We start from the raw sequence: 19442 nt of genomic DNA, 5'->3' as shown, positions 1-19442 counted from the left end.
CAGCTCAGTCACAGCCCCCTTGCTTACCTGCCAGTAGATTGGCCAGGTTCATGGGAGTCCCTTGGAAGTCATTCCTTACCTGGACAAGAATCCTCAGCTCCCTACACTCCTCTACCTGTGCTGTCCTCCAGACCCCCCATAGACCCACATCCCCAAGTTTCCAGAGCTCACTGCTGGGCGACCTAAGATTTTACTGACCACAGCTGCTCAGCGGGCATGATAGAAATGCAGGGTCAGGTGCCTAAGCTGCCTGAAATTCCACTGGCTGTAGCTGTGCATGCAGCCAGCAGGGTGGGTCACATGCCTAGGCTGCCCAAAATTCCACCGGCTGTAGCTAGGCAGTCAGAGAGCCAGCAATCCTGGATGTGTGCCTAGGTTCAGGATACTTTTGTCCTACAGTTCTGGGATTATGAAAAGTAAAGCTATTTTCCTCAGAGTAACTCACCCAGCACAACCTGGAGATGATTTCGTGTACATTGCACAGTTCCAGGTCCTCACTTGTCATTGGACAATCCTTAACACTATCTGTTTTCATTCCACTGTTCTTGTGCAGGGTTCACTCAGTATTGAGACTGAGACTTTGGTGCCAGAAGCCCTGGTGCCACCTCTACCTACAAGGTTGGACATACTATACATCTCACTCAGATCACACATTCTCAGGGTCACAGCTATCGCTCACAGTTGGTAGGATAACAGTGCAGTTCTTCTGTGTTCCACAGCAGAAGGAACCAGGCTGCTGCCACTAGAAACTTCGGTGTGCTTGACATCCTGAGGCTAAAGACATGTACCTTTCACATTCCACTTGTCCACTTCACATTCATACTTCTACCTGCACGAACTGCTACAGATAACTCAGAGACATTAGTGACACTAATTTCAGCCATTGACATCACTCAGAGATTAACCTAAGGGATCATATAGAGCCCAAGTAAAGTAGCTGCGTAAATGACACCCTGCACTCCATTCAGACCAAATCTGTTCCATAAAGAACAAGGGACTATTACAGTACATGCACTGCTGAATGTAGGGGCACAGAAAATGATGAGATATTAGAATGCTGATTAATAGAGATCTAGATGTAGATTTAAGGAAATATATTACAGATCTAGCAGTAGATATTGTACTATGCCATGTTAAGCCACTGTTTGCTCTCTCAAAGTAGCAGCTAAGATAGAATACTGCCTGTCCTTTAAAAAAAGATAGATGTATTTATTTATTTATTTATTTGTTTGTTTGTTTGTTTATGGGTAGTCCTCTGCCCTGTGGCATCAACATCCCATGTAGGTACCTGTTTGAGTCCTGGCTGTTCCATTCCAATCCAGCGCTCTGCTTATGGACTGGGAAAGCAGGAGAGGATGGCTTAAGTTTTGCAGACACTGCATTGGAAATTTATTTAGTAAAGTAACAGTTGAAAACATTCTGAGTCTTGAAAGATCTATTACATACAGATGCAGTGAGCTCAGAGGACCACCACCAGATTCAACCAAAAATGGTAAACCTCCAAATTAATGTTGTAAAGAAAAGATCAAAAACTCAGAATAAGGAGAGAATTAAGACTATATGAGAAAAACAACAGCCTGTATATAAAAAAATGCATTAAATAAGCTACAGACTTCTTAGCCAAAAACCTATGAGCCAAAACAGAATGGAATGCAACCATTCAAGGTCTTCAAAGGAAAAAAAAAAAGAAATAAAACTTCTAACCAAGAATAAAAAGCTCAGTGAAATTAATGAAGAAAAAAATCTCTTTCAGTCAAGGGAAAATTGAGCTACATTGTTGAAGGACACAGAATTTTCACATTTTATAACCACTTCCTGCTGATTAGAGACATAGGTCTTTTATATCCTAGGTTCAGAAATCTCTCCCAATCATCTAATGGATTGATCAAATGAACTGGAGAATTTCACATTACTGTCAATGGATGTAACCCCCTTCTCATTACTCTGAGAAATTATCAGATTCTGAAAAATAAAAGTTTATCAGTCTGTATGAGTGCAATTTGAAAGAAACTAATTTCAAGTGGAGTGCTCTTCAAGAATTGAAGAATAGGGCCCAGCATGGTAGCCTAGTGGCTAAAGTCATCCCCTTGCATGTCCTGGGATGCCATATGGACACCAGTTGTAATCCTAGCAACCCTGCTTCCCATCCAGCTTCCTGCTTGTGGCCTGGGGAAGCAGTCGAGGACAGGTCAAAGTCTTGAAACCCTGCACCCACATGGATGAGAGACACAGAAGAAGCTCCTGGCTCCTCTCTTTGGATTGGCTCAGCTCTAACCATTGTGGCCACTTGGGGAGTGAATCAGCAGCTGAAAGATCTTCCTCTCTGTATCTCCTCCTTTTCTACATATCTGACTTTCCAATAAAAAAGCTTAAAAAAGGAATTGAAAAATAAATATTATTTCCCAAATGCTGGGTATTGACAGATTACCCCTACACAGATGGTAAAACCATCTAGCTTACTCATTAAAACTTGTAACATCCCTTTCAGTGAACATACTAGCATTAGAAGTGACAGATTCCATTAATGTGTACTAACATAGGCTCCTCCTTGTTTTGCAAGTATATATTCTAGTGTTTCAGTTGTCCACAGCTGCTTCAGACAGAGCGTCTGTGTATTTGAGTCCATACCGTAGAAGTTGGCTTGAAATGACTCCCAGGAACAAATTTCCAGGCTAAATTACCTAAAGCAATGTTTTTTTTTTTTTTTTAGATAATTAGATTGACATCAGAAACAGATCTTCCAATAATAATAGAAGAGCTCACTGAGGAGTGCTCCTGCCAATAGAAGTTTCCAGGGAGGATCAAGGGAAGAAGCAGGTAAAAACTCATTTGTGTTAAAGTGCAGCATTTGTGTTTTGTCTTTTGAAAAGGTATTGAGGCCTTTGGTTCACTAGAGGAGGCAGATTTATCTTCCACATGTACCTGGGTATATTCCTCTCCTATGCATAAAAGTCAGCAAAGGAGGGAATTAACATATAACTTCTTTGCTGAGGTCAGGAACACATCCATGGACTTTGGTCCCTGAGACTGGAGATACTGAAGTATCTGAAGACAACAAGTTAAAGAAGCATGAGTGGCTTGGCAATACAATCAATCATCAATGACATAAATAGCAATTTAGATGAGGGCAAGGGTTCCTGGAAGTTGCAACTGACTGGCTTCTACGAAACAGAGGTGACGCGGGCATCAACACCTTGACTCAGGCCCTCTCCCAGCCGGGTAGCTATAGCGGCAGAGTCAGAACAGACTCCCTGTCCCCATCCCATCAGGTCCAGTTTCTCTACCAAGAAAAATGAAAGAAAGAAAGAAAGAAAGACAGAAAGAAAGACAGAAAGAAAGAAAGAAAGAAAGAAAGAAAGAGGGAAAATGAAGGACAAAAAAGAAAAGAAAGAAAAAGCTGCCCTACATTTACATGATTTATTCGAAAAATTGCATTCTGTGAGGATTAAACATTTGTATCAACTAGGCTAGGTTATAATACCCAGACCTAGGGTATACACCAATAATCATTACTTGAAGGTGCTTTTTGGATGTGATTACGTCTAAATCCAGAGACACTGAATGGAGCTGTTTCCATAATTTCCAAAGGTTCGTCTAACCTGCGGAAAGCTTAGAGAAAGGACTAGGGTCTCCCCAAAAGGAATGGATTTTGCCTCCAGTTTGTGTTTCTACTAAAGACTGCAGTATCAGATTCCCCCAGGTGTCTAATCTATGGGATGTATTGATTTCAAAATTGTCAAACCAGCATTAAGTGAGGTACTCCCTTGAAGTAAACCATTTATCTCCCACGGTCTCCTTGAATTACAATGGAAAAGTAAACACACCATGATTTCAGGGCACTGTATTTCTGAAAGTACGAAAAATGTAAGTTTCTATATGCTATGGTATACCACTTTGTCTCTTGCAACTGCTTTTAAAGCTATCGTAGAGGATTGTTAAAGATAAATTCATGTAGTAGTGTTTACTATAAAACTAAAAAGATAGTATCTTTGAAAAGGTGAATAATTTTAAGATTATGTAATTGCCATGCAACAGGATATGATAAAAATATCTATGATACATTAAGCTTCAAATAGTAGCCATATTATACACATTCACAATATTTTTTATTTGCATGGTTTAAATATAATCTTGTACTCTAATTTCATGTAAGTTTTAAATTATTTGTTTATTTATAAAGTTTTATTTTATTCATTTGAAAGGCAGGGTTATATATAGAGAGGGAGACAGAGAAGGGGAAAAGGGTTTCAGAGAGAGAGAGAGAGAGAGAGAGAAGAAATCTTCCAATGGCTGTATTGGAAATGAATTAGAAATGAAAATAACAGGACATGGGCCAGCACCCATATAGCATGTTGGCATTGCAGGTGGCAGCTTAACCCATTATAACACAATGCTGGCCCCTTCCCCAAATGTTATTTATTTTGAAAACAACAGAGACAAAGTGAGGTAGTGTCAGATAGACAGAGCTCTTCTATATCCTGTTTCACTTCCCCAATGCCTGCAACAGCTAGGCAAGAACTAGGAATATGGAACATTCATGAGATCTCCATGTGGATGGCAGAGATGCGACACCTGAGCCATACCAGGACTTACATCAGCAGGAAACTGGAATCAGGAGTTGTTGGGTCAGGGCTTGAACACAAGCACACCAATGTGGATTGAAGGCATCACAAGTAGTGTCCTAACCTCTGTTCCAAATGTCTGTGCTGTGCTCTGCTTCTTCATTTTTAATAAAATAACATAAGATACCTACGGTGAGTTTCCATTAGATATATACCAAAGAGAGGTGGAGTTTATGAACTCTGGATTGCATTATGAAAATAATTTTATTGGGAGTCCAAACAAGGAATTATTTTCTATGTGGGAAAATTTGGACTGGATCCTGATGAATTGGGAAAATTAGAAGGCACAGTGTTTAGTTACAGCATTCTCCCTGGCAAGGGAGGGGTGGAGAATGTATGACACAATGTTGGAACCATCTGATTGGTTCAGATAACTGTGCAAGTTCCCTCCCTAGAGGCTGCTGACTTTTTCAGACTGGAATAAAGCACAGCTCATAGCAGGGGGAAAAGAGACTATCCCATTGTCTGCTGGGGTGGGGTCAATGTCCTTTGGATCAACCAGAGGTTTCAAGGTGAAATGCTGTAAGATGGTAGTTAGGACTAAAAACAGCTCCAGGTCCTCCCCATCAAGCAGTATGGAAATGAGCATTTGCTTGCAGAGTGAGAGTCCCTGGTTATACCAATAGCATATGTGTGGAAGGCTCAGTGGTCTACAGTTCTACTGTGATAACAACTGTGGTCTTAAGAAGGAGCTTTACAGGTGACAGGCCTTTCACCTTTGGAATATGATACCCTCTGAACTGACCATCCTGAGTCACTGCATGGGGCAGGTTAGTGGGGAGGAGGTCAATGAATCTCTGGATCTTGTGTATGACAGCGTCCGTGTAGGGTATGCGGCTCCTGTCCTGCATGCAGGGGCTCCGGTGTCTGCCGATCACACGCTCAATCTCCTCCTGCACTTTAGCTGGGAATGCAGGAATAAAATATCAAGATAATTCTATTTAACAATCATTGCAACACACTGGAAAGAGATGGGTAGATTGGGAAGTGATATACTACTCTCTGCACAAAGGGAAACGGGGTAAACAGTTTCATCTTCCACGGATGATTGCAGATTTATGGGAGTAACTAGATGCACACATAAAATGTAACAAAACTCTGAGATTTCCTACCCAATTCAAATTCTCTGGGCTTTGTTTGAAAAACATGGGCATCAGGGACTTCAACGGCTCACTAAAGATATGTATTTCAGTTTTTATTTCAGATGTACACTTTCCAAGGGGATGACAACCACCTGCTGAAAGAAGTGTTCAGTAAGAACAATATGATAACTCAAATTGAGTCGATTTAGCATAGAGAAACAAAAAGCAAGCCAACACTCATTTCAAAGTAGCTTTATGTATTAGGTATTATACACCTACGTATTAGGTATTGTAACATCTAGGCAAGATGTGTCTTTTCTCATGAAATTTCCCTAATACAGGAAGGGAATGAATGCAGCGGGAAAAGCGGTGAATCTAGTCCCAAGTAGAGTCAGAATCAGAAGCCTGTGCCATCAGAGTATCATCTGTGTACCAAAGTAATAATACCATGTTACTGCTTTGGTCAAATTGAATATATTTGCTATTTGAAGAATATTTGTAATGGAGTATTTGAAAGCTTAAAGGAAAAAAAAAAAAGAAACACAGGCAAGTTTAGGTAGAATTTCTTCTCAGAGAGGTTGCTTTTTTGTCTAGTTGACCATGGAGAAATAAGGTGACTGAGAACCGCTCATAAAGGCAAAGTGGAGTATAGAGTGACACCATGAGGGAGGAAGACAGGGAGAAAGGAAATGTAGCTGAGCATGTACAAAAAGATGGAAATGGAAAATAAACATAAAAGTGATGGCTTCTCAATGGCCAAAATATCTACTGTTTTGGAGAAAATGTCATATCCTACTTCCAGTTTTGATACAAGGTAAAGTGAATTTATTCTTGCAAAGTTTGGGTCTTATGACAGAAACACAGGACCACTGTATGTCATATTGTGTTCTATCAAAGTAATTTTAAGATTATGTTCATAAACCACAGTATCCAAAACTGATTTGCTATTCAAATGAGAGAACAGAAGGATATTAAACAACCCAGAAAAATTAAATGTCCATATTATAGCAATAAATTCTGTAAGATGTAATCATAATAAAAATGTCCCAACACTTAAATGCAATAGATGATATTATATTGACAGAAATTTCTGCTTAGGACTCATAAAGAGAAAAACAGAGGAGACAGAGAAGGAGAGAGAAAGACAATGGAAGGAGCAGGAGGGGGGAGGAGGGAAACAAAGGGAAAAACTGCAATTACAGGAGAAACTTGTGAGAAAAATTTTGTTTACTCGAAACAGTAAGTTAAAATAAATTTTTATTTCCCTGCAATGCTTTCAAAGAATGTCAAGAAATATTAGCAAATTAGACCAAACATCAACTCAAAAAGATCATTGATTGTGATCTAGTGTGACTTATCTGAGAAATGCAAGGATTGTTCACTATATGTGAATAAGTATAATAAATGATGTTAATCAAATAATTGAACAAATCACATAATCATCTCAATAGCTTCAGGAAAGTAGTCAATAAAATTTATCCTCCATATTAACTTATAATCCTAGGCTAAATAGAAACAGAAGGTTCTAGTTTACTTCCCCATCCCCAAGTTTCGCAAAATCATGAGTGTGAAATGACACAGTTGTCTCCATGTTTATCTATTGCTGAGAACAGCTCCTATCACATGCAGACACAAAAATAGAATACTATCTACTGTCATGAATTCCAGGTGATTGACTTCATATCTGGAAGTTATCCATAAACAGCTGTAGTAGGATATAATTACATCTCTTGCTTTCTAAAATAAGTTGACCTACATGCTGGTCTTGCAGATAGTGGGTTAAATAATTGCCTGAGATACTCATGTCTCCTGTGTGTTGCTATTTGAATCCCAGTTGTTCTTCCCAAGGAACCCAACTGGAATTCCAGGCTGTTGGGTAAGACTGGCCCAGCTCCAGCACTTTTGGTAATTTTGAGAGCAAAACAGCAAATGGAATCTTTCTTTATTTCCCTCAGCTAGAACTCTTTAACTTTGACTTTAAAATAAATAAATAAATAAGTACACATAAATAATTATATAGACAGATAATCAAATAAATATGCAAATTAACCAATTTGTGTTTTGGGAGCCAGTACTGTGGCAGTGTGGGTTAAGTAAATGCCTGCATCATCAGTATCCTATAAGGGCAATGATTGGTCCTAACGGATTTACTTTTGATCCAACTCTCTGCTACAGTTTCTGGGAAAGCAGAGAGGATGGCCTGAGTGCTTGGGTCCTTGCATTTTTGTGGAAGACCCGGATGAAACGCCTGGATCCTGGCTTTTGTCTGGTAAAACTCTGGTGTTTTTTCTCTGTCTCTCTCTCTCTCTCTACCTGTCCCAGGCCATAAGCAGAGAGCTCAATGGGAAGTGCAACAGCCGGAACAATAACTTATGCCAATATAGAATGATGGTACCAAAGGGTGGAGAGTTAGTCTTTGCCATGGTATAGGCTCCAAATAGCAACTATTATTATGTTACTGTTAACAATGGTAATATTATTATCACCAGAAATACTTATCCTCTTGAGATATTAATGTGTAACAGAGATATATTTTGTATTTATTCATAATATATTTTTAACATTTTTAAAACCTAAAAAAAATATTTGAAGGGCAGAGTTACGGAGGGAGACATAGGTGGAGAAATACATCTTCCATCCACTGGTTCACTCCCCAAACAGCCCCAACCGTTGGAAATGAACCAAATCTGAAGTCAGGAGCAGGGTGCTGTCTCTGATTCTCTCTTGTGGGTATAGCAGCCCAAGGACTTGATCATCCTCTTCTGCTTTTCCTGGTGATTAGTGGGGAATCTGGATCAGGGAGTTTCTGGGGCTCAAACTAACACACATATGGTATGCTGGTGACACAGGCGGAACTTTGCTATGCCATGGCAAGAACCCCCCTTTAAAATTCTTATAACAAATCTGTTTTGCACTAAATTTCTTCTAAGTAGGGAACAACCCTATGACATTCCTGATACAGAGACAAAACTATCCTTCATTTTCTGGTCTTCAAATTTTGTTTCTATCACCAAGGACTCTAAACTTAATTCATCATGAATATCATGGCATCATTGGCAGATTCATTGCCCAGGTTTACTTGAAGCCAGATTGTGGTCCCTTGACTGTTTCTTTTACTGATGTTAGCAGAAGAGAGAGTTGCAAATTCTATGCTGCTATCTGAAAAGCTTTTGTAGCCCATTTCTTCTACTATTGGTCAGAATGGTAGAATCCAGATTTCAATCTGTAACAATGCAATGGGACAGTCGTCTAGGGACAGGCAGTAGTAGAACCTGAACACTAGGGAAAACTGGTTCTCAGAAGGACCCCTGGAGAACAGGCAGCTTTCAATAATCACCTCTAGGTCATTAGCTGCGAGAGAGATTAACTCCTGTGTTTTGTTAGTCTTTGTGTAATTGGGGCCTTCCTGTCATGTCAGCTTATTTGGTATTCTAAATGACATAACACAATGTTCTGTTTGTAAAGATTTTATTGTTTTAATTTTTAAAAGATCACACATGCAATATTTCTCAGTGTCACAAATAGAACAGATTCATTGTAGTCCCTAGATACAGTTCTAAGAATATAATGATGGTTAGGAGGGGAGTGAGAGAAGCGAAGGGAGTCAGGATCACAACGTTTCAGCTTGTCTGGTGTTGGGCTCCTTTTGGTGCTCTCAGATGCATTCTCCGTAAAGCAATCAGGTGAACTTTACACACTGCAAAGACTTTGTGTAACATGCGTGCTGATGACAATATACAGCTCCTTGATGAAAAGCACTGATGTTATTAAAATCCCGAGATAGTCCAGGGTAGGACAGGCCAAAGATACAAGCCTGGAACGCTGCTGAAAATAGTGTTCATGCAAACCTGACATTCCAGGCACCAATTCAGGCCCAGATATATGCATTCCTAGAATGTGAGGGTTTTATTTTTTTTAGTATTTTAAGGTAGTTTCATATCCTTTAGCATTCATCAAAGTATCATTGTAGTAACTGAGATCTGCAACATAACATGAACAGGGAATTATCCTTTTGGAAATTTCAATATTTCATGGCTCTCCCTCTCTTTTGAACATATTCATTCCCAAATCACATTCAGCTATCCAATGGGTACTTTTCTTTAAGATCTTCCCTTTAAAACAAGACATGGCCTGAGACTACTATTGTTTAGTTATGACTGCCTTCTTTACACACTGCAAACAATGGAGGGAAAACTTACCATGTCTATGGATTTGCTGATGTTGTTGGTATTTAGCTGTGGCGTATTTCCAACAATTGGGAGAGGAGTAGGTCCAGGTGGGAGCTTCCCTTTAGCATTGCTTCTCTTTCAGAGAGAAGCAAGAACCAAACAAGAAAGACAAATCCCAGGGCAGTGAGGAGATCCATGGGTGTGTGTTGAGTGACTGTGATGGTAAGCTGAGGCTTTTAAGATGTTATAAACACAGTTCTTGCTTATCACCAAAAATGTCCTGGACTTGAGCTTCAGTTAAATATTGCTTGCAATGTACTTTGGGCTGGTAGCAGAAATGAAAACAAAATTAATCAAATACACATTGAGAAATTAATTTTCACTGTACATTTACAGAAGAAATATGAGACAGTTGTAACTGTGGTCACAGTTTTAAAATAAAATTGAAAACTGTAAGATTGTTAAGGATTTGAACTGATGGGAGCTGAGAACACAACTGAATGAGATGTTCCAGCGATGACTTCCCCACAGACATGATTTTCTTTCTTTATTTCTAGAGAGAGAATAAACTCCATGCATTTAATATCTATAGCTTCAAGAGCATAGTGGTTATTCTCAGCTACCCTTTCTCCCTCCTTTACTCTCCCTTCCTGTTCCCTTCTGTTCTTATTTTTTCTTTTCATCTTTACAATGAAATACTTTTAATTTACATAATAATCACAAACATACCACTTAATAAGGAAGTTAACAAGTAATAAGTATAAAATCTGTTTTAAAGGAAAATAATAAATAATCATGAATTGCAATGGCTCTTGATGTACTAGGTCACATTCACAAGTTTTATAGGGCAGAGGCAGAAACAGTGCTTTTCTCTGGTGCAATAACAAGAAAGTTTGCATTGAAGAAAACAAGAAAGAGGTTTCATGTCACCTCTCCCAGCTCTAAGAAGGTTACTGTGGAGAAGGCAGCTTCCTGTTTGGGACGGAGAGAGGGAACTGGATCTCAAAAAACCTACAGCTAAAACTTCCAGAAGCAGACCAAGGCATTCTGCTCTTATCCTCAGCACTGTATCTAAGGAGGAGAACTGGCAGCCTCCGTAGCCAGGTGGCCTCCATCACCCCTCCATCAGCATCTTCAGAACAAACTCCAGTCACTCATGGTATGAAAACAGAGGGTAGTATGGACCTCAGATTGGACATCGGTGTCAGGCTGACCACCAGGAGATCCAGACCTGAGGAAACCCCAGGCATTCATTCTGACCTCTGACAGAGTTCACAGAGTTGTTTGATGTCAGCTGGGGACCTGCATAGTGATGGGACAGGCTTGTCTTTGTATGCATCATCATTGTCTGTCTGTGAGCCTGCTGTGCAGCCTTAGAGTTCAGTATACAGGGACACAGGTGGGGCCCAGCCTAGTATCAATCTTTGTAGACAGACATCTGTATTTATTACCATGCTGCAACTTTGGGTATAAAAAAAGCTCAATTTGTTTGGGACAAATATACTCATCTTGAGTGAACATCATGGAATGTGTACATGTATTAAAATACCATATTGTACCCTTAGATAGTGTGTTTCTACCAAGAGTTTTGTTTTACAATGTCTTTAGATGAATATAGAGGTATAGATGGCACAAAATGTGGCATCAGCAAGAGGAAGAAGCAGAAAAGCCAATGTTATGATCCAGCCCAGTTTCTTTCTCTAAAACATTTATTTATTTTTTATTGTTAAGGTTAATTTATAGAGAGAAGCAGAGAAAGAGAGTCAGAGAAAGATCTTTCATTCTCTGTCTCAAATGGCTACAATGAGTGGAGTTGAGCCAAGAAGCCAATACGTCAAGCTTCTTCTGGGTCTCCCACATGGGTGAAGGTACCAATGACTTGAGTCTTTGTTCACTGCTTTCCTAGGCTATATCGAACAACTGGGGGCAGTAGGGACATGAACCGGAGCCCAAATGGAATGCTAGCACTTGTAGGTAAGCATTAGCCAATTGAGTTACCATGCCAGCCCCAATTCAGTCCTACTTGAAAGCACTGAGAACAAGCGTGGCCAAGAATTGCCTTAAACACGTGACAAGGGAAGAAAGAGCCTGCTGGTGCAAGTTTTGGGGTCCATATGCCTGTACCCAAGGGCAGAGGAAGTAGCTCCCTGCTCAAGAACTCACGGGATGTTTCAAAATCTTCCACACTGTCTCCTTAAGAGCTTTACCAATTTATATTTTCAGCAAATGCATGCAGATGCCATATTCTCTACACACTTAACAGTGCTCATCTTTTGCTTTGTTTCGGGATAGAAGATCCAACAAATAGGAGATATGTTATCATGGCTTTGATTTTATTTTTGTAATGACTACAGGTAATGTGTATCTTTTCTCAAATGAGGGTTGGAAGACAGAATAGGAGTCTGTCCAGAGTCACTTCTCTTACAGGTGGTAGAACTGGAACTTAAATGTCATCAGATAATACTCATTGTGCTGTGCCATTGTTCAGCTTCCTGTGTCTTAAAGAAAAATTTTGCTAACATGAAGTAAAATGGCTGAAACATTAGTATGTGAATCTATCCAAATTTTTATGCAGCCCTATTTAACTCTGAAAATATCTGAGTCATTGAATTCTAGAAAAGGTGGGGAAAAGATATCATTCTCCATTCTTCATCACTGTGGAAACTAAGCCATCTCAGATTGACTGTAACCACTAAATGAAACTTAATGGGAAATTCTTAAAAAACTGTAATTCCCATTTCACACTTCACCTAAGGTAAGTCTACTTCTGCTGCTACTTTAGTACATTATTGTCAAAAATAATGTAGAGAAGCATCATATAGCAAGGGAGTGGATATAGGAGGCAGAAGCACAGACCTACATTGTGGGAGTGGAGGGACTTCATTCAACAGACTCAGAGCACAGAAGGATGACAAAGTGCAAACCTGAATGGGAGGTGTCATTTAAAGTTGTGAGTCCATGAAAGATCACCAGTGGCACTGCAAGTACAAAGATGTGCCCTGTGAATGTGGCATCATATATTTTTCACTCAGTAGTTCAGTTATTTTCAAGCTCTTTAACAATGAGAAATCTAGCTTCCAGCAACAGACTCCTGTTTTGCCCTCAAGTTTCCAGAGATTTTGATATTTAAAATGAAGTTGAAACTCACCATGTCTCGTTGATGTTTACCAATGAACTTTGCCTGGTGAAAATGTATTCCCGCTTTAGATCTGAATAACAGATCGGAATACTACCTTAGTCAACAGCCTAAGGTAGACTGCTAACAAGAAACCATATTCACTGTGTCTTACAGGATCTGAACAAAATGAAAATCAGAGATTATTGAGTGTGTTCTATCATGCACTATTTCTTGAATCACCTTGCACCAGTGACATATAAACCACTACTAACAATAATTTCAATACCAGTGGCAAAAACAGGGATCACAAATTGATACTTTAACCTTTAGAATTTGTGTAAGCTAAGGTCTCAGTGAACTTTGTTGGGTCAAAGAAAATCAGGAGTTTTCTACCTGATGCACTAGGTTCAGAGCCAAACCCGATTACTTTGGAAACACATGATCTCAATGGCTCTCCTTACACCATTCCAATTTCCTACTAGAGCATGGGTGCCTGCTCTTCCTCCCCCCAGGAACTATTTTTTGAGCAGGTCTCTGGATTCTGTGAAAATCATAAATAATCAGAGACAGAAATGCTTTCACATATCCACCAATCTTATTATTAGGATTGCAGATTTAAAATTGTGATGATTAATCAGTGTAAGACCCTCCTTATTATTGTCATGATTAAATAAAGAGATGGATGGGAAGTGGAGCAGCTGGGACATGAACTGGAGTCTGTATGTGTTTCTGGCACTTGGAGTTGAAGGATTAACCAAATGAGCTATCATTCCAGGCCTAGGTCTTTATTCCAGTTGGCTTAAAAAAGAATGTGAGACAGAGGAAAACAAATGTATTCTAGTGCATGTGAATATGCAAAAATACCAGCATTATTTATTGAAAAGATGATAGAGGTTATCAATGATAGTTTCACTGCTAGACTTTCAGTTTTGTTCTCACTGCTCTGTTACTGTTGTTTTTCCTTTCAAATTTTGTTTTGTAAGTTGTGGAACAGTATAACACAAATTGTTGTTTATTCATTTTTTGAAATACCAAGAGAAGAGAGAAAAAGTCACATAAAGAAGAGAGCTCAACATCTCTGGTTCATTACCAGAATGCTAACAGCCAGAATGGGCCAAGGTGAATCAATTGGCTGATATTTCAACTTGAATTTCTGTGCAATTACCGGAGTCATCATGTGCTGCTTCCCAGGGTGTACAATAAAAGGAAATTGCAGAAAGCTTTGTGCGGCAGTGGGTTAAATTACACTCTGAAATGCCAGGATCATATGCAGGTACGTGTTCAAGCCCTAACTGCTTTATTTCCAGTCAGCCCCTTGTTTATACACCTAGGAAATCAGTGAGAGGTGGTTCAAATTTGGGTTCCTGATGTCCAAGTGGAAGACCTGGCATTTGATATTTCTAGATTTGGCCAGGACAAGGTCTTGCTGTGGTGGACATCTGGGGATTGAACTAGTAGAAGGGAACTCTCTCTTTCAAAGAAATAAGTAAATATCTTTTATTAAAAAAAAACAACAGGAAGCTTGAAATGAGAGCAGAACCAATATTCAAACTTATGCATGCTACTGAATGCTTGTATTATTTAAGACATTTTAGAATGATGTTTTCCGTCTGGTCCTTCTTGTTCAAGATTGCTTTGAAAGGTTGAGATCCTTTACAAATGAATAGATATTGTAGTAACACATTTTTCTACTTCCTTTTATCATTTATTTTTCAATCTTTTTCTGAAAGCCAGGATTACATAGAGAGGGGGCAGAGAGAGAGAGAGAGAGAGAGAAAGAATGAGAAATGACCCAGGTGGCTGATATGGTTAGAGCTGGGCCAGTTGAAGCTGGGAGCCAGTACATTCTGGATCACCATATGTGACTTAGAATCACCTTGCAGGGATCCAAGGGTTTGGGCCATCCTCCTTTGCTTCCCAAAGATATCACAGGGAGCCGAATCAGAAGTAGTGTACCGGGAAACTAAATGGCACTTGTGTGGGTTGCTGGCACCACGGGCTGAGGATTAGCATTATCCATAACTGCACCAGCCTCCAATAAGACTTTTTCAATAGCTCAGTGAAATAGGTCTTGTACTGCCTCTGTCAATCATTTTGAAGAGTATACACATTTTAATCACACTGAATCTCCCATGAATATAGGATGCTTTTTTCATTTCTTTTGGTCCTCTTTATTTTTATCAATGTTTTATAGTTTTCATTTTGGAGATCTCTTACCTCTTTGGTTAAATTTATTCCTGTTTGGGTGTTGAAATAGCATTCCTTTCTTGACGTTTTTACACAAGTTGCTATTGGCCTATACAACCCTGCTATTTATTTTTGGACATTATCTTGATGTTGTAGTTATGCAAATTCTGCTTATTAGTTCAAATAGCTTATTGGTAGTCCTTGGGTTTTCTGATGTTCACATTATGTTACTTGCAAATAGCAACCAATTGATTCCTCCTTTCCTACTTTGATGATCTCAGCTTATTTCTGTTGTTTACTTTTTCTTGGGAGGACATGCAGTTCTGGGTTGATTAAGTATTGTCAGATAAGATCTTGTTTATAATCCAGAATTTCAAGTCCCAGTTCCATAACTTCTCACAGCTGATGGACTGGTCACACTACCTTGTTGGATACACACCAGGGCATATGGTACATTATTTAGACAATAACTAAACGTTTCTTTGCCTGAGCGGTCGGAGACTGCATGCTGTTTCCATATTAAGGCTATTTACATTAATTTTCTTTTTTGATTTTAGATAGGGAAATCACAATGTGCATTTAAAAATAAAATGTAACACTGTAACCTGAACACGCCTTTCCCTTTTTTGGAGGAAAATGAATTAAAGATCACTCCAATCAACTAAGGCCAATGTAAAAAAATAAATCCTGCTAAACATCTGATACAAGTTGAGTGGAATGATGGTGACTGAAGAGGAGGATGGAAAACAGTATTGTGACATGTCGCTTAATGGAAACTAAGCTTAAACAAGAATTTCTGGTATCCTACAAATCGTACAGATTAACATAATGTGCTGATAAACATAATAACTACAGACAAACATAACTGACTCTCTGACAGTCACTACAGTCACCAGCAATGTAGAAGTGAATCAGTTTGTCCACAACCTTACATCGTTGTTCTTTGTGTGCTTGACATTTTTTTTCAGTCGGATGGGCATGTAGTGCTGTCTCCCTGGAAGACTTATCGTCCATGTGCACCTGGATGTGTTCCTCTTCCTTTCAGAAGGTCAGAAAGGAAGTGGCATGTCAGTGTACATAGTGTGCTGAGGTCAGGGTTCACACACTCATGGGCTCTGACCCCTGAGATAAGAGCTCCTGCAGCATCAGAAGCCAACAGATGTGAAATCACAGGCTTTTTTTCTGATGCCAAAGGCCATCAGTGGGGTGAAGAGCAGTTCTGCTGAAGGCAGGGCTTCTGAGAAGGCTCAGATGACCTGCCTACGGGACACAGAGGGGACACAGGCAACAACACCCTGGAACAGCCTTTCTCCCAGCCAGGCTGGTGATGGTGGCAGGGCTGGGAAGACCCTACCCACATGTCGCAGGCACTCTCTCTCCCGCAATGCGTGGGCATGCATTAACACAGATACTGCTTTGAAGGCTCTTTTTGGAAGCAATGAATATGTGGTGTAGCATGGTGACTTGGAACACAACCCTCTATCTGTAGTTGTCGTTCCACCTCCAACCCAGTTCCCTCTTGTGGACTGGGAAAGTAGCAGAGGATGGCTCAAGATCTTGGGCCCCTGCACCCATGTGTGAGATCTGGAAGAAGTTCCTGGCTCCTGGCTTTGGATCAGCTCAGCTCTGAACATTGCAACTGCTTTGGGAGTGAGCCAACAGAAGGTCTGCTTGTCTGTTTCACATTTTGTCTGTAAGCTAGTTTTTCAAACAGAAACAAGCAAATAGTTTTTAAAAATAGGCGGTTACTATATAAATCCAGAGTGCTTGAATGAACTTGTTCACCCTTGAAATGCCTTAAATATTGCAGTCAAGTAAGGAAATTTTTCTTTCATTTATTTATTTAATTACATATTTATTTTCATTTAGACTGTCAACCCACAACCACACTAAAAAGCTTGTGATTAGCACCCATGTTCGGAATACAGGCTGAGCTTAACACGCTCTCTTTCTGTTTCTCCCTCTCATTCCCTCCCTCATTCCTGCTTTTTGAGTTCCCTTTACTTTTCAGGTTCCACATGAATCCTTGTCAGCACCTCAAACTCTGTGGGACTCTAAACCATATATTGCTTCTCTCTGATACATCTTGTTGTCATGTCCTCTTTGCCTTTTATTTGACAACCAAAACTATCTTTTGGTTGGTCAGGATTCTCCTACAGTGTTGTGGGCTAAGGAGTTGATTAGTGCTCATTGGACTGAGCAGGAACAGGAACTGGGTAGGAAAGGGTACTGGGCTAAAAACAGTTAGACTAATTGGACTCATCTCTATCCAATATCCTGCTAAATGAGGATGTGGGGGAAGAGTATACAAGGAGAGGTGAAGGAGCAATAAAAAGAGACTTTCAGAGACTTGTGCCATCACTGGTCTCCTGTCGGTGCTTTATCCTCAGACCCTCTTCCTGTCCACATTACTGGCTCTGCTGGTCGGAGCACTACAGTATTTGTCTTGCTTTTTTGCAACCTTTGGCTGAGGGATTGCAAATGAGAAAATAGGTTATTTGAAATCACAATTGGTGTAGGGAGCAGGGTGTGTGGTCCGGACTGTCAGATACACAGTCTTATTGCTCTGTGTTGCTTGTGGGCTCAGCCACAGGCTAACATGTTCAGCAAAGTCTAGGACTGAAGAGCCCAAATTTAGCTCCAACAAAAAAAAAGGGTCAACAGGATGCCTATAGGCAGAAGACCTTACAAGATAAGGAATGGCAGAAGACCTTACAAGATAGGGAGCTGGGAGCCGTTGGGTACTTTCCAAGAGCTCAGACAAATAAGTTTCAGTTTCCCAAGTTTCTATTTCCCAAAAGAGAGATAAGTTTCCATTTCTCGGACACTGAGCCATTCTTAAAAACCGCCTTAAGCAAGGGCAACTCCTGTACCAATTGCAGCCTTGTGTAATTTAAATGTGCCAATGAGATCCCTGTAACCATGCATCTGCTTCTGTAACCTCGCTTCCTGCTTCTCGTATCCTATAAAAAGACCCAGCTTGTGTGGCTCGGCTCGACTCCTTGCTCCAACGAGCGAGAGCGCCCACAGGCCCGTGTGAAATAAACCTTGCCTCATGCGTAGTTGCATCTCTTGGTCTCCTGTCTGTCTGCCAGAGGGATCCGTTCGTCCAGGGGCGAGGGGCCCCTGGCCATCGCCCGCTCGGGTCTAACAGGACTTGCTGCAGTGTTCTGCTCTGCTGTGTGCTGCTGCCTGTTGCCAGTGGAGTAGTACCAGTACCCCATCTCTACTGGGTGGTCTTGGGGTGGCCAAGTGCTTTCCAGCAATTGTAGCCTTCATAGAGCAAGGGTGACAACCACAGTTTCATTCTACTACCTGCCAGTGTCATGGATTAAAAAACACATAAAACATGGATTGCAACACTTCCATGTCACTCTGTGTAGAATCATGGCTCCAGCATGAGTTGAGAGCACACTGGTCAGCCCCTGTGTTTTCCTGCTTCTCTATGGGGATCAACCAGACTCTGACACCTAGAATGTATGTGATGGTCACCAAAGCACTTTAAATAGCACGGTTTAGGTTGTCTGCAAATGGACACAATTAAAATATGGTGGGCTGAATAATGACCTTAAATGGTCCCAAGTTAATCCTTGGTATCTGAATCGTCGATTTCATTATTTCACATGATAAAGAGCACACCACAGATATGACACTGTTAAGGATCACAAGAGGGCTAGATTATATAAAATTATTCATATTGACCCAAAACAGTAGCAAAAGACTTTGTATTAGGAAAATTAGAGGATAGACATGTGCAGAGATGTGATGACGGAGGTTGAGATGGAACAAAAAGGAACCAGGGTCCCTAGCACCCTGAAAATCAAGTGAATGGATTTCTGTGCTAAGATTCTGGAAGTATCCCCACTGCTGACACCGAGATCTTAGCTGAATATATGATATTCTAAATCAGAATTGTGAGAATGTATATGTCTTCTTCATAGTATAAGCCACTTTATTTAAGCCACTATTTTGGGATACGTTTTAGCAAAAATAATTGACATTAGCACAAATGCCCACACTATATTACTGTTTTATCAGAATATGTATAAAATAGTGCCATGCAAGTTCAAAAACAGTGCTGTCAGAATCAAGAATTCAGTAATCAGGGAGGTGGTGATGCAGGGGAGATGGAAGTTTCATTAAGTATCAGATGAGTTATTGAGAAATTGACTTTATGTCAATGTACCAGTCTGACTGTCCATACATTCATCAACATTAGTGTATTAAATTATGCTCATTTCCCAGAGTTTAAAACATACTTTAG

Source organism: Ochotona princeps, chromosome 13, assembly GCF_030435755.1.
Source record: "Ochotona princeps isolate mOchPri1 chromosome 13, mOchPri1.hap1, whole genome shotgun sequence".
Classification (NCBI taxonomy): Eukaryota; Metazoa; Chordata; class Mammalia; order Lagomorpha; family Ochotonidae; genus Ochotona; species Ochotona princeps.
This window is presented reverse-complemented; position numbering follows the sequence as displayed.